The following is a 14,670-nucleotide window of genomic DNA, read 5'->3' on the forward strand; positions in this document are numbered from 1 at the left end:
CACATAGATAGACTTATAGATAGACACATAGATAGACACATAGATAGACTTATAGATAGACACATAGATAGACACATAAATAGACTTATAGATAGACACCTAGATAGAAACATAGATAGACACATAAATAGACTTATAGATAGACACCTAGATAGAAACATAGATAGACACATAAATAGACTTATAGATAGACACATAGATAGACTTATAGATAGACACCTAGATAGATACATAAATAGACTTATAGATAGACACATAGATAGACGTATAGATAGACACATAGATAGACACATAGATAGACACATAGATAGACGTATAGATAGACACATAGATAGACACCTAGATAGACACATAGATAGACTTATAGATAGACACCTAGATAGATACATAAATAGACTTATAGATAGACACATAGATAGACGTATAGATAGACACATAGATAGACACATAGATAGACACATAGATAGACGTATAGATAGACACATAGATAGACACCTAGATAGACACATAGATAGACTTATAGATAGACACCTAGATAGATACATAAATAGACTTATAGATAGACACCTAGATAGACTTATAGATAGACACCTAGATAGATACATAAATAGACTTATAGATAGACACCTAGATAGACACATAAATAGACTTATAGATAGACACCTAGATAGACTTATAGATAGACACCTAGATAGAAACATAGATAGACTTATAGATAGACTTATAGACACATTAGCAGTCACATAGATAAACACATAGACAGAAATGTAGATAGACATACAAGGCAGATTTATCAATATGTGAGTTTAGAGTTTAATACATAAAAACTCACTCATGTTTTATTCATTCCTATGGGATTTTCAGATAATAAATTCCAACATTGATAAATTCACTTCTAAAAATCCCATACGAATGAATAGAACATGAGTGAGTTTTTCTGTATTGAGCTCTATACTCTATTAGAACCCAATAGAAACCACATAATGTTGGTGAATCTCAAGCGTTGGAGTGGGGGGGGGGGGGTGTTTGATTTACAGGTATGAAAAATCTGCTTTTGCACAAAGCGTGAATCACTGCACAGCACTTAAATGCTGCTTCTCATACTGCCGGCAGAGACACAGCTTTGTGTGTAATTATCTGCATTGTGCGCTTGGCGGATACAGGGGGTCTTCCTTCATTCCCTTACAATAGCAACCGACTCCTCTGAATGGATGGGATTGTGGTGCGTAAGTGTTTTATTTACATTCAATGTAAAGTGACTTTATACGAGGAGATAGAGGTTGAACACAACACGGCACTACTTGCAGGTTATTATCCACAGTAAAACATAGAAATTTGGTATCAGAAAGGTAAATACAGCCATAAGCACTCACAGAAACTCTGCACTGAGTCCTCTATCAAAAGAAACAGGATTTCTTGTCTCTTTGTTTTCCTCTGCCAGAGACATGCAGCTCCCCCTCCCCCCTTAGGAATGTGGATCTGAGCCAATCAGCAGGAAGCTTCCTCTTAGTCTAACTAATTGAGCATGTACAGCAGCCTTGGTCTTGGTGCAAGAGCAAGGCATTATGGGAACTTTCTTTACACAGCTCAGCCTTTTTTTCCTATGAGGCTTCTGATCATCTAAACAGGAGAAATATGGGGAGACTTAAGGGCTCTACTGAGAGAACTGAAGGTATGCCTGCAGCTTGAGATTAACTCTTTATTAGCCGTTCTCCTTGAATCCTCTGATTTAGCTCACAAGAATGGCTTCTAGCTGGTGGCTAGTACATCAGTTGTGCCTAGTAGCCATGGCTATGAGGCACAGTGGAACCATGACTTTCATTGTATGTCAGACTTTCATCTTTTCCAAGGTATGTATGTGTAGTTGGAAGAGATGATGCTTTTTTTTTTTTTAACTTTATTTTTATTGTGGCCAACCTTCAAGAAGCTGCGTGTTACGTATGTTCATTCATATATCCATTAGAATAAAGATTTGCCAGCTTGAGCAGCATTTGTCTGGTTTTGTACTTTTTTATATAACTATATGGCAGACTGGCCAAACTTAGAGAAGAAAGGGAGGATACCTGTGTCAGACATAAATGAATGAGAGAGTATATAACAGACCCTGTCAGTAGGACCATATATTCCACCCTTTTTTGAATTTGCGTAGGTTGCTGTTGTTAAGTAGTGCCGCAAGTTTCTCCACCTCTATCGTCCACCACAACTTATTACGTATCTCCTGCATCGTTGGGGGAATATCCTTCCACTTCTTGGCTATCAGGTATCTGGTTGGCACACTCACTTCTTTGGGCTGTATACTTGATTAACACACAATAAGTGGTACTGGCTGCTCACTCTGTATCTCTCTTCCACAAGCTGGCAAAACAACAGGGTCTCCCTTTATAAAGTACTGGGCCCCTGATTTTTGACTCCAAACCTAGGCACACCTTCTCCCAACAGTGCACTGGGGCATTCAGCCAATCGGGTATCTCCCCAGTCTGTAGCGGGATGATGTCACAGACAGAGAAACAGGGGAAAGAGTTCTCTGATCCCCACAGGTGTATGTGGAATCTATGTTCATTGTGTTTAAGTTGGTTCAGTTTGCGTAACAGAAGGGCCAGCCATGTATCAGTAGCTAAGGTTTCATTTATGGTTGGGAATACTTCTGGCCACAGTTTGATCAGGGGGCAGGTCCACCACATATGCCTTTTGTTCGTTCTTTCTCCACATCCTCGTGGATACAGATCTGTTGTATGGAACCATTTGTGGAGCTTTTGGGGGGTTTGGTACTAGTCTTGGCAGATTTTATTGGTATTTTCTTTTATGTGGGTGTTAATGAATGAGAGAGTGAAGCTATTTTATACTTTGAGCTTATATTGGGAGCCAGGTGTTCTTTTGTAGGCCGTACATATTTTATAAACTGCATACAGGCAAATCACTGGGCAGTAACTTGAAATATAACTTTTACATGTCAGCAAGTCATGTTCAAGTTCAATCCATCAACTATGCAGAGGTCTCTCTAACCAAAATAAATGCTAGAGGGGTCATTTTCCCTTCTGAAATTCATTTATACCTACAAAGATAAAGGAGACAAAAAAGTGTCAGCACTCACAGGATTTTAAATATTTGAAAAAAGATAAATTTTATTACAAAATATGAAAAAGGAACATTACAGACCTCAACGTTTCAGTCCCCCACAGGGACTTTCGTCAGGAGGCAGAGAAAAGACAGTACAGTCTCTGCCTCCTGACGAAAGTCCCTGTGGGGGACTGAAACGTTGAGGTCTGTAATGTTCCTTTTTCATATTTTGTAATAAAATTTATCTTTTTTCAAATATTTAAAATCCTGTGAGTGCTGACACTTTTTTGTCTTATTGTACTATATTTACTCTTGCACCCAGGCATAATCATTGTTAGTGGTGTGCACCAACTGGCTGTCTACAAAGATAAAGGAGATATCCTCTACAAAGGGTTGTCACCATCCATCCTACTGGGTCCCTAGCACTAGAACAGTGATCCCCAACCAGTGGCTCAGGGGCAACATGTTGCTCCCCACCCCCTTTGGTGTTACTCTCAGTGGCCTCAAAGTAGGTGCTATTTTTGAATCTCTGCCTTGGAAACCAGAAACAAATATTTGCCCCAAGCAGAGCCTCCTTCAGGCTAGCAGTTCACATGGGGCTACCAAAGAACCAATCACAGCCCTTATTTGGTATCCCCAAAGAACTTTTTTCATGCTTATGTGGCTCACCTACACTTTTTACAGCCAAAAGGTTGGAGATCCCTGCCTTGGAACCTCATGCTTGTTGCTTTCTTGGCTTCTTCTAGTGATTTCTGGCCACTGGAAACCAAAGAGCAAAGTTGCCAAAAGGAACGCACTGTCTTTATTCTCTTTGCACCGCCATGACGCTCTACAGCGCTTCTTGCTGGAAATAATATAAGGAAATTGACGTCAATACAATCTGCAGTTTTCCATTAAGGTTCCATATGTATATTCATTGGAAGGCAAGTCTCATTTATGGAACGAATTAACTCCCCGTTGATATATTCTAAGCAATAACTTTACTGATTATAAGTTCAATGTATCTTCTCAATCACTCGGTAAGGCTTGAAAAAAGTCCATCAAGTTGAACATTTTCAAAACCTTCAATCTAAACAGAACCCCCTTCAGTACTTACTGTATATACTCGAGTATAAGCCTAGTTTTTCAGCACCCAAAATGTGCTCAAAAAGTCACCCTCGGCTTCTACTCGAGTCGGGTCCCTCCAGACTAGCACCTTCTGTCCTTTGTGTGCAAATCAGGCCCCCCGCAACCAGACCCTCCAGTGCCCAGGCCCACTCCCACATTCATCTTAATCTACTATTCTCACCTGTCGCACTAGACATTTCACTTTATATTCTATATAAACTATATATTGAAGGATTTTGAAGGATTTTAACTCTTCGTGTTTTAGCTTGGTTGCTGATTAAGTACTCTTAAGGTATCATTGTTGATAAAACAATTGTTTTTGTTGACCCTCCACTTACAGAGCTAGTTTACAGTTTTTATTTGAAATAAATATTTAAAAACATATACCCCACTGATGCCTCATTTAATGTAATTTTATTGGTATTTATTTTGATTATTAAAACTTAGCAGTAGCTGCTGCATTTCCCACCCTAGGCTTATACTCGAGTCAATAAGTTTTTCCAGTTTTCTTAGGTAAAATAAGGTACCTCGGCTTATACTCGAGTATATACGGTACATGCCAATATCTTAAATCCCCTATCAGACTCTTATAGCAATCAGAGAACTCCCTGGATACTATTAACTGTAATAATCATACACATATGCCGCTTTCCATTGATACCAGATGAGACAAAAGGGATTATCTTGCTCATACATCTGATATGAGTTTTGCAGTGAATGATTAAAAAGGGCAGTTTTACATTTTATTAGTCCCCCTGTCCCTCACTGTAAATATCACAATAGATTTAGGCTGCACTTCCCGGAAAGAAGATATTTCCAAAATGGACCCGAGACATAAATGGGTTAGTAAATTTATAAACAGAAATATTTTTGGGATGAAGGTCGCCCTCGGAAACATGAAACGTGCAAACGCTTCTGGGGGGCTTTTAGCAAAGTAAAAGCACAGCGGGACCTGCCAGTGGGGGCCTTGCTAGTGGCCGTACCCAGCCCAAACAAGGGGAATTGGGTTGTGGCACTGAGAACAGGCAGAGATAAATACTACGGCGCCTTGGTGACCCATATCCTACATTTCTGAGGCACAGAGTAGGGCTAAAGCACTTGGGAAAGCAACATTAAATATTTATTACCTTCTATACACAACCAATGTGTATAGAGTAGAAGATAAATATACACAAGAGCCAAGAATATGCTTTAATATACTGTATATTCTTATAAACTGATAAAATCAATGTCACATGACTGTCTGGGACTTAAATATGAGGGTGGCCCTATACCTTTGTATGGTCATCAACCTCTCATGGCCCTATATTTTACAGTAGTGGGGACATGTACATATTTACGTTCTAACAAAATCGTGGACCTCAGCTTATTTGCTATGGAAAGATCAGAAACAATATTTCTTCCCCCCCGGGGGGCTGGGAGCAGCCTGAAGGTCAGTAAAGGTGAGATTAGAGGAGAGCACCTATTTGCACTGCTAGAAACACCTATAAGCCCACCTATGGAGTTACCATGTTTTTCGACTTTGGTCTTCGCTTTATGGAGGGGGAAGATCCTGCTGAAAGCCGGAGAACAGGAGGCCCAAGTAAAGGAGAAGGGACCTTATGAATGAGGGAATATAATTAATGGTAGGGTAACTCCAGGGGTGAGCTAGCAAGAGCAGTTCTGGGCTTCACCAAGAAGCGGGGTAGTTACCTAGACTAAACCTGCTAGGCTGTATGGCAGTGATCCCCAACCAGTGGCTCTGGGGTAACATGTTGCTCCCCAACCCCTTGGATGTTGCTCCCAGCGGCCTCAAAGCAGGTGCCCATTTTTGAATTTCTTGGAGGCATAATCTGAGTCCTTATTGGTCACCTACTAGGAAAGTGTTTGTGCTTGTGTTGCTACCCAGCTTTTTTTTCATTGAAATGTTGCTCACAAGTAAAAAAAGGTTCCTGATGAAGAACCTCTGGCACCCAAGATTACTTGTGGAAGTGTGTGGGAGAGTCATAGTCCACATTGAGACCCTTTACCCGCGCTGCTTGGCGATACCGCCGCTAAGAAACCCCCATCTCTATATATCGCAATACAAGGACAAGCCGGATGCATCATTTCCGCTGATGTCCGGGCGCCTCAGTCATACTAACTACATGTAAAGGCCAAACTCACATGGTTTAACATGAGCCCACGGCTACGGCCCAACACAGACCGGCTGCTCACAGGCCAATAAATAGTCTATAATTTTCCAAATGAAAGACTTTGGTGCAAACAGGTAAAGCCTTAAACACTTGCGTTGTGTTTCCGTATGATCTTGTTCTTAGCAGAAAGAGCTCACAAAGAAAATGTTTATCGTAATCCTTTGCCTTCAAGTAGATTAATTTTACTTCATAGCACAAAGTGGCTTTTCCTCAGGAAAAAAAAAATGGATTATGAGCCGTAATTTTCTAGAAATGCTCCAAACGTTGCTTGAAAGAGGCTCGTGGCGGAACGTTCCAGAACAGGAGACTCCAGCAGCGCAAATAGTTTGCCCTTCTTTTTTTGCCTTCTAAAACCTGAAATTATTTTAGCAGAAAGGAATGTTAAGAACTCGATATTAGATCCGAGCAGCAGAAAAATGATTACTTTTTATTGAGCTGCAATTCCCCGACTCGACAGGGAGCCAGCGAGTGAAGTGTGAGGCACGGAAACCTGACTGTAGCTTTAGTTCTACATTATACAGTATCTATATTATACAGATAACTGCCCTGTTCCCTGCAGGAAGGGTGTGTGCCTCTTGGCCCAGGGGTGTTATGGGTAATCCTAAGGGTTGCCACCGTTTACCCCCTAGTTTGCCGGCCAGAGTTAAGGGAGGGGTGATGGTGATGTCATGGGGGGGCGGGGAGTGGGTGTTTCAGGAGCAGGGAATATCAGGTCTGAGGGGAGGTTCTGGCCAGGTCTTGAAATGCTTAAAAGTAAAGGTGGGCGATATTGGTAGAATCCAGGCTAATTCGATCATTTGGCCCTGGGGCCAAACAATCAAATTATTAGGGCGGGTATAGGCAATGTCGGTTCAACTTGATTTTTTAACCTGCCTGATCGATATCTGGCCGATTTCAGCCCAGATATCGGTCGGACAGACCCATCGGTAGTCCCCATACACGGGCCGATTCTAGCTGCTTATATCGGTCCCTTAGACAGATTCGGCAGCTAATCGGCCCGTGTATGGGGACTACCGATGTGTCTGTCCGACCGATATCTGGGCTGAAATCGGCCAGATATCGATCAGGCAGGTTAAAAAATCAAGTCGAACCGACATTGCCTATATCCGCCCTAATAATTTGATTGTTTGGCCCCAGGGCCAAATGATCAAATTAGCCTGGATTCTACCGATATCGCCCACCCGTAGGTGGGGATATCGGGAGAAGATCCGCTCGCTTGACGACTTCGCCAAGGTGTATGGGCACCTTAAGTGCCGAATGGGGGAGAAACTTAGGAAATTGGGGGAATTACAAATTTACCAGTAATTGTATTGCTGGTAAATTTGTAATACCGCCCCCCAGCCCTATCAGGTGATTTACAGGCTAAATTACCAGCCGGGTTGCAAGTGATCGTTGGTATAGTAACACTAATTTGGCTGATATCCAGGCAATGTCCGGCTACATGGTACAGAGCACGGGCACACGTGACTCTAACACACAGGATGGGCCTTCGCAAAGGGGAAGAGTGCACTTGAAAGATGTTGTATAACTACAACTCTCCACTGCCAGAGGTAGTAGCAATAAGGATAGAATCCAGAGTTAACTGGAACTTGATTTATTGTCCAAGACAAGCAATATATGCAGGGTAAATACTCACAGCAATGAGGTATAACAGCAGAACATCTGGTGTAGCACCACCGTGGAAACTGTTGTGGGAAAGTAGACAGAAGTCCCAGTGGTTTCCACCTTAAATGGCCCGGATCCCTACAGCCGACTTGGATCAATGAGCGGAGCTATATCTGTTTCCCTGTCGCTACTGCAGTCCCTTCACTAAGGCAGCAGAGCCCTGGGGATACTAATCCCACTAATGTCTTGGTTGGAGCTACAGCTGCTCTTCCTAAATAATCCTGAACTAACTCACACTGTTAGAATGTGCTCTCACATATATATAACCTGCACTCTGATTTACCCTCATTCATGGGGTCCCTGCTCCCCGAGTTGTATCACTACAGCTATGGCTTTCCTCTAGGGCTCGATGCTTGTGGGCCAATTGGTCCAGGCTCCCTGGAACACAACCTTCTGCTGGAAAGAGGAAGGTCATAGAGGAAGTGCCCACCCCCTGCCGGATACTATATTACAGTGAGCAGGAAGGGGTCATCCTATCTAAGGGCCAATAAATGCACAGAGGCAAATAGGAAAGTTGGTAAAATGTACTTCTGCATAGTAACAGCAAACTAGGAAGTGGCAGGGGATAAGGCCTTAGGGATTGTTAACCCTATGGGTCCCTACACTATAAAAAGGGAGAAGCCGATATTTATTTGACTGCACGCTATGGAGGGAGGGCATGTTACTGGACATCCCATGGCATGAGATTTCATTTAAAATCTTGCCAAGGCCCTAAAGTATGGAGGACACCTTAGAAAAGGTTCAAGAAAAGGACATATAAAATAGCTTGTGTTATAGCAGCTCTAGGACAATGAGCAGCCTTAGGCTCCAGCAAGTAGGGGCACTGTGGGGTAAGGTCCCCAACCAACAGAGTAGGAAATTCAGCCTGACAGTGTATATTCCCACAGGAGGCGCCACTTAATAACAGGTACACTGGGCTCACACCTGAGACAGTGCCGGATTTCTTATCCAGGCGCCCCGAGGCCAACCCTCTTCACCGCCCCGGACCTACTTGGGCCTACTTACATGGCTTTTCTTTAAAAATCAGTGGGGCTCATTTATAAACACAAGGAAAATTTGAGCAGTAACCCATGGTAACCAACCAAATGTTTGTTCTCACTGCTCAACTTGCAGCTGGCTGAAAAAAACAACAATCGCTGATTGGTTGCTATGGGTTACTAGCCACGTGCAAATTTGCCCAATGCTTAGAAATGAGTGGGTGAACTTTGGCTTATGGGGTGCATCATGAAAATGGAAAACTTTGAATCAAAAAATGACCCCTATAAAAACCTTTGGCCCGGGCCCTTCTGTACTATTCTGTCCAACAGACAATGAGCCCCCCCCCAGCACATTCTATACACCAGAAACCCCTGCTTGTTATGAGATAATGAACCCACATTGTTTAATATAAGGATACTAGCAGTCACCTTGGTGGTGGTGTGACCTTCTGTGTATGGAGACCTGGAGGCCCTTTTATTTAACACTAATAAGGTTCCATTCTGGTTTTGGACTGGTTGCTATGGGTTACTGCCCTAGATCAAATCTAACAGGTGAAATGCAGGGCATGTTGTGGGCACGGGGATTATCAATAAAATAAAATGCAATCCCCTTGTTAAAGAGAGCGGTGGTGGCAGTGGCTTTCCAGCTCATTATTGCGCCCGGTCCCTGAGACGTTATATTTAGTTCTGAATCACCTCACACTGACATCTACACACGGGGCCCCCGGGGGCTCTATTCCTGCCTCCGAGTTCTGAAGCAGCGACTGGAAAAAGCTAACTGACGGCTCTTAATAAAAAGGAATAAAAGAACCCATTTGTGATGGCGGCAACACCAGGGCCCGAGACGCACAACACAACCATTAACAAGCTCTTAGGGGCCCCGGGCCGAGCGTTAAACATACGGATCCATCTCCGCTTTGTGGCGTTACTGAGCGTTATGGCAGCATTTCCCTCTCGCACGTTGGTTATTTATATAGCACAGGTAATCTGGGGGGGTTGGAGAATCAATCAGGTGGGGATCAGCCCATTAAAACAAACACCCCCCCAACAATAATAAACCAACTGGTTCTGTTCTCTTGTCAACACATTCGGGGGCCTATTTATTATGCTGTGTAACACTAAATTCGTCAAACAAAAAGCTGTGTGACATAAATGGCAAATTTCACTGATTGACTGTCAGATCTTTCACCGATATTTTACGTAAGTTCCGGTTGGAGAAAGAATACATTAATTAAATAGGCCCGTCGGTGCACTGTAATAAAACGTCTTCAGTTTACCCACATTTATTGACTCAGCGACCAATGAGACTTTTGTTTTCCAAGAGGTGACTAGCAAATGCTGATTGGTTGCTATGGGTTACTAGACAAGTAAACCAGTTTATTACATTACCCCTGGGTCGTTTAGACTGACATGGATGGAAACGACTCGAATAGCTACAGAATAGAAGCTGCCAGCCCAGAACTCTCATGTTTTTCTTTTTTTAGGGGAAATAAGCTTAGAAATGCAGACTGTGGGGCTGCCCCCCCTTTAAGTGGTAGTAGGGTCGTCTTGGAGCCATTTCAGGGGGAAAGAGAGGTTCAGACTAAAAGACAGCTGTAGGAACTATGGTGGAATGACTGGGCCAGGACCCTCTTAGCTGATGAAATGAGCAGAGAAATAGGAAAATATCAGCAAAATAACAGTTGGAACAGCACAGCAGCCTGAGCACAGCCAATAGGAACCCTGAGCATGCTGGGGCAGATTTCATGTTGGACAGAGGAGAGGGGCTAGCCATATTCTTCATTTCCCAGGGTGCCACAGCCATGTGACCTGTGCTCTGATAAACTTCAGTCACACTTTACTGCTGCGCTGCAAGTTGGAGTGATATCCCCCCCTCCCCCTAGCTGCCGATCAGCAGAACAATGGGAAGGGAGCAAGATAGCAGCTCCCAGTAGGTATCAGAATAGCACTCAATAGTAAGAAATCCAAGTCCGGCTTGGGACTCCTCCAGTTACATGGGAGTAGGAGAAACAATAGGTTAGCTGAAAGCAGTTCTAATGTGTAGCGCTGGCTGAAAGCTCAGACTCAGGCACAATGCACGGAGATGGCGCCTACACACCAATATTACAGCTACAAATACATTTGTTGGTTCAAGAATAATATGTTAAATGGCAGAGGGAATTATTTGCTATGGAAACAGTGCCATTTAGAAATAAAAAGTACCCCATAAAAATCATGACAGTTCGACAGTTCAACCCCTTCAGCAGCTTATCTGCCCCTGTGTGGGGCCCTCCGATGGGCCTGCCCAACTATACGTGGCTTAACATAGGCCAGATACCAATCAGGCAGGTTTACAAATCCTTTTGGGGTGAGGACTGAGTCGGCTTGTTGATGTGGAGATCTCCCCCGGGGCCTACATTCCTGTCATCTGATTGTTTGGCATAGGTGGGCACATCTGGGAAAGATCCGCTTGTTTGGGGACCTCCCGTCTGTCTGTCTGCTACAATGTCTGTCTATCTGACTAGTACAATGTCGGTCTGTCTGTCTGTCTATCCATCTGACTGCTACAATGTCTGTCTGTCTATCTGACTGGTACAATGTTGGTCTGTCTGTCTATCTGACTGGTACAGTGTCTGTCTGTCTGACTGGTACAATGTCGGTCTGTCTGTCTGACTGGTACAATGTCAGTCTGTCTTTCTATCTGACTGGTACAATGTCTGTCTGTCTGACTGGTACAATGTTGGTCTGTCTATCTGACTGGTACAATGTCAGTCTGTCTGTCTATCTGACTGGTACAATGTCAGTCTGTCTGTCTATCTGACTGGTACAATGTCGGTCTGTCTGTCTATCTGACTGGTACAATGTTGGTCTGTCTGTCTGACTGCTACAATGTCTGTCTGTCTATCTGACTGGTACAATGTCAGTCTGTCTGTCTATCTGACTGGTACAATGTCAGTCTGTCTGTCTATCTGACTGGTACAATGTCGGTCTGTCTGTCTATCTGACTGGTACAATGTCGGTCTGTCTGTCTATCTGACTGGTACAATGTCGGTCTGTCTGTCTATCTGACTGGTACAATGTCGGTCTGTCTGTCTATCTGACTGGTACAATGTCGGTCTGTCTGTCTATCTGACTGGTACAATGTCGGTCTGTCTGTCTATCTGACTGGTACAATGTCGGTCTGTCTGTCTATCTGACTGGTACAATGTCGGTCTGTCTGTCTATCTGACTGGTACAATGTCTGTCTGACTGGTACAATGTTGGTCTGTCTATCTGACTGGTACAATGTCGGTCTGTCTGTCTATCTGACTGGTACAATGTCAGTCTGTCTGTCTGTCTGACTGGTACAATGTTGGTCTGTCTATCTGACTGGTACAATGTCGGTCTGTCTGTCTATCTGACTGGTACAATGTCAGTCTGTCTTTCTATCTGACTGGTACAATGTCGGTCTGTCTGTCTATCTGACTGGTACAATGTCAGTCTGTCTGTCTATCTGACTGGTACAATGTCGGTCTGTCTGTCTATCTGACTGGTACAATGTCTGTCTGGCTATCTGACTGCTACAATGTGTCTGTCTGTCTGACTGCTACAATGTCTGTCTATCTGACTGCTACAATGTCGGTCTGCCTGTCTATCTATCTGACTGCTACAATGTCTGTCTGGCTATCTGACTGCTACAATGTCTGTCTGGCTATCTGACTGCTACAATGTCTGTCTGTCTGACTGCTACAATGTCGGTCTGCCTGTCTATCTGACTGCTACAATGTCTGTCTGGCTATCTGACTGCTACAATGTCTGTCTGTCTATCTATCTATCTGACTGCTACAATGTCTGTCTGGCTATCTGACTGCTACAATGTCTGTCTGTCTATCTATCTATCTGACTGCTACAATGTCTGTCTGGCTATCTGACTGCTACAATGTCGGTCTGTCTTGTCTGTCTATCTGTCTGCTACAATGTCTGTCTGTCTATCTGACTGCTACAATGCCTGACTGGTACAATGTCTGTCTGGTCTCCCTCCCTCCAAAGTCCTATCTAAAGGGGCTGCATTGTAACAAGGCACTTTGTTCAGGAGGAGCCGAGTGCTCAAATGTAATAGAAAAGTCATAGAAGGGAAAATGGTGGAAATAAGCCCAATCCATTGTGTGTGCGGCCCCTATGGCCCCCTCCCTTTGCCATTGTGAGGAATATGCGTGTTCCCTTTGTAGCCATGAGAGATTTGAGTGTCCCCATTGTGAGCCGTCCCCGTTCTACAGTGAAACACCTGAGGCACCGAGGGGGAGAGGAAAGGCGGCGGATAGCAGGCGGTGGCGGATCGATAGCTCAAGCACTTGGCAGCAAGTCAGGCAACAAAGGGCTGTAAATAGGCCCCGTCTGTGCCGCTAAGCAGAAGCAAGAAGCGCGGAGAGGGAGCCCGGCTGCACACAATGGGGACAATGAGTAGGAGTAAAGCTGCAGTTCAGCAGCACTTGATCCGGTAGAGCTCGGAGCTGTTAAAGCTGCAGCCGAATGATAACAGGGAAGAAACATGAATCTTCTATTATAATCCCCCTGCGCCTTCCGCAGCCATTTCTATGGGTGGAATTAGATTAATTATCAGCAGTCCGTCTCCTTATCCCAAATGCCCAACCTCTGGCCCATCCGCTGCTGAACTACAACACCCACACTCCACCCCTGTCAAACAGAAACGTACAATCTAATTTACCTCCCACCAGTGCAAGTAAAGAGAATAAAAGCCTCCCCCCCAGCAATTTAGCAATTTCCATTGTTTCTTTTATTTTTTTTTTTTAATTAATTTTTGCAACGGAGGCTTTAAAGGAACAGTTCAGGGTAGAAATGAAACTGGGTAAAATAGACTGCGCAAAATAAAAAATATGTTTTCAACATAGTTAGTTAGGCAAAAATGTAATCTATAAAGGCTGGAGTGGGCAGATGTCTAACATAATACCCAGAACACTACTTCCTGCTTTCAACTCTCTAAGTTGTTAGCAGTCAGTAACCAATCAGTGACTTGAGGGGGCCACATGGGACATAACTGTCAGTTAGTTTGCATTTGAATCTGACCTGCGTGCACAAACTAACTGACAGTTATGTCCCATATGGCCCCCCTAATTTCACTGACTGACTGAAGAGAGCTGACAGCAGGAAGTAGAGTTCTGGCTATTATGTTAGACATCTGCTCACTCCAGCCTTTATAGATTACATTTTTGCCTAACTAACTATATTACAAATATTTTTTATTTTGCGCAGTCTATTTTACCCAGTTTCATTTTTACGCTGAACTGTTCCTTCTAGTGTCTCTTTTTCTGAATGTTCTGGAACTGCTAAACTGGACCCACATTGAAGGATCCGGCACAAGTGGATCTTTTCCCAATATGCCCAGTTGCCCAACTTTAGGTGTGCTATCAGACTGATCCAATCAGATCACAATGCCGGGGATACAGGCCATCAGGGCAAGGACCCCATCAACCAGCCAAAGTGGTCTTTGCCATGATGAGATTTTCAAACCAGTCCAATCAATATCTGCCAGTTTTTTGGCTGCGAGGGACAGAGCGGAGTTGCCCAGCCCATCGCTCAGACAGTACTGTGTCCCTTGTCAGTGATCTCTGTCACTTGTATTTCTCACTATTCCTACCTACACCTGCAGTATTGTGGGGCCCCAGTTACTTACCCTCCTAACGAGAGCTCTAATTGCCCCCAACATCTCACAG

The sequence above is a fragment of the Xenopus tropicalis genome, chromosome 6 (assembly GCF_000004195.4).
Source record: "Xenopus tropicalis strain Nigerian chromosome 6, UCB_Xtro_10.0, whole genome shotgun sequence".
Classification (NCBI taxonomy): Eukaryota; Metazoa; Chordata; class Amphibia; order Anura; family Pipidae; genus Xenopus; species Xenopus tropicalis.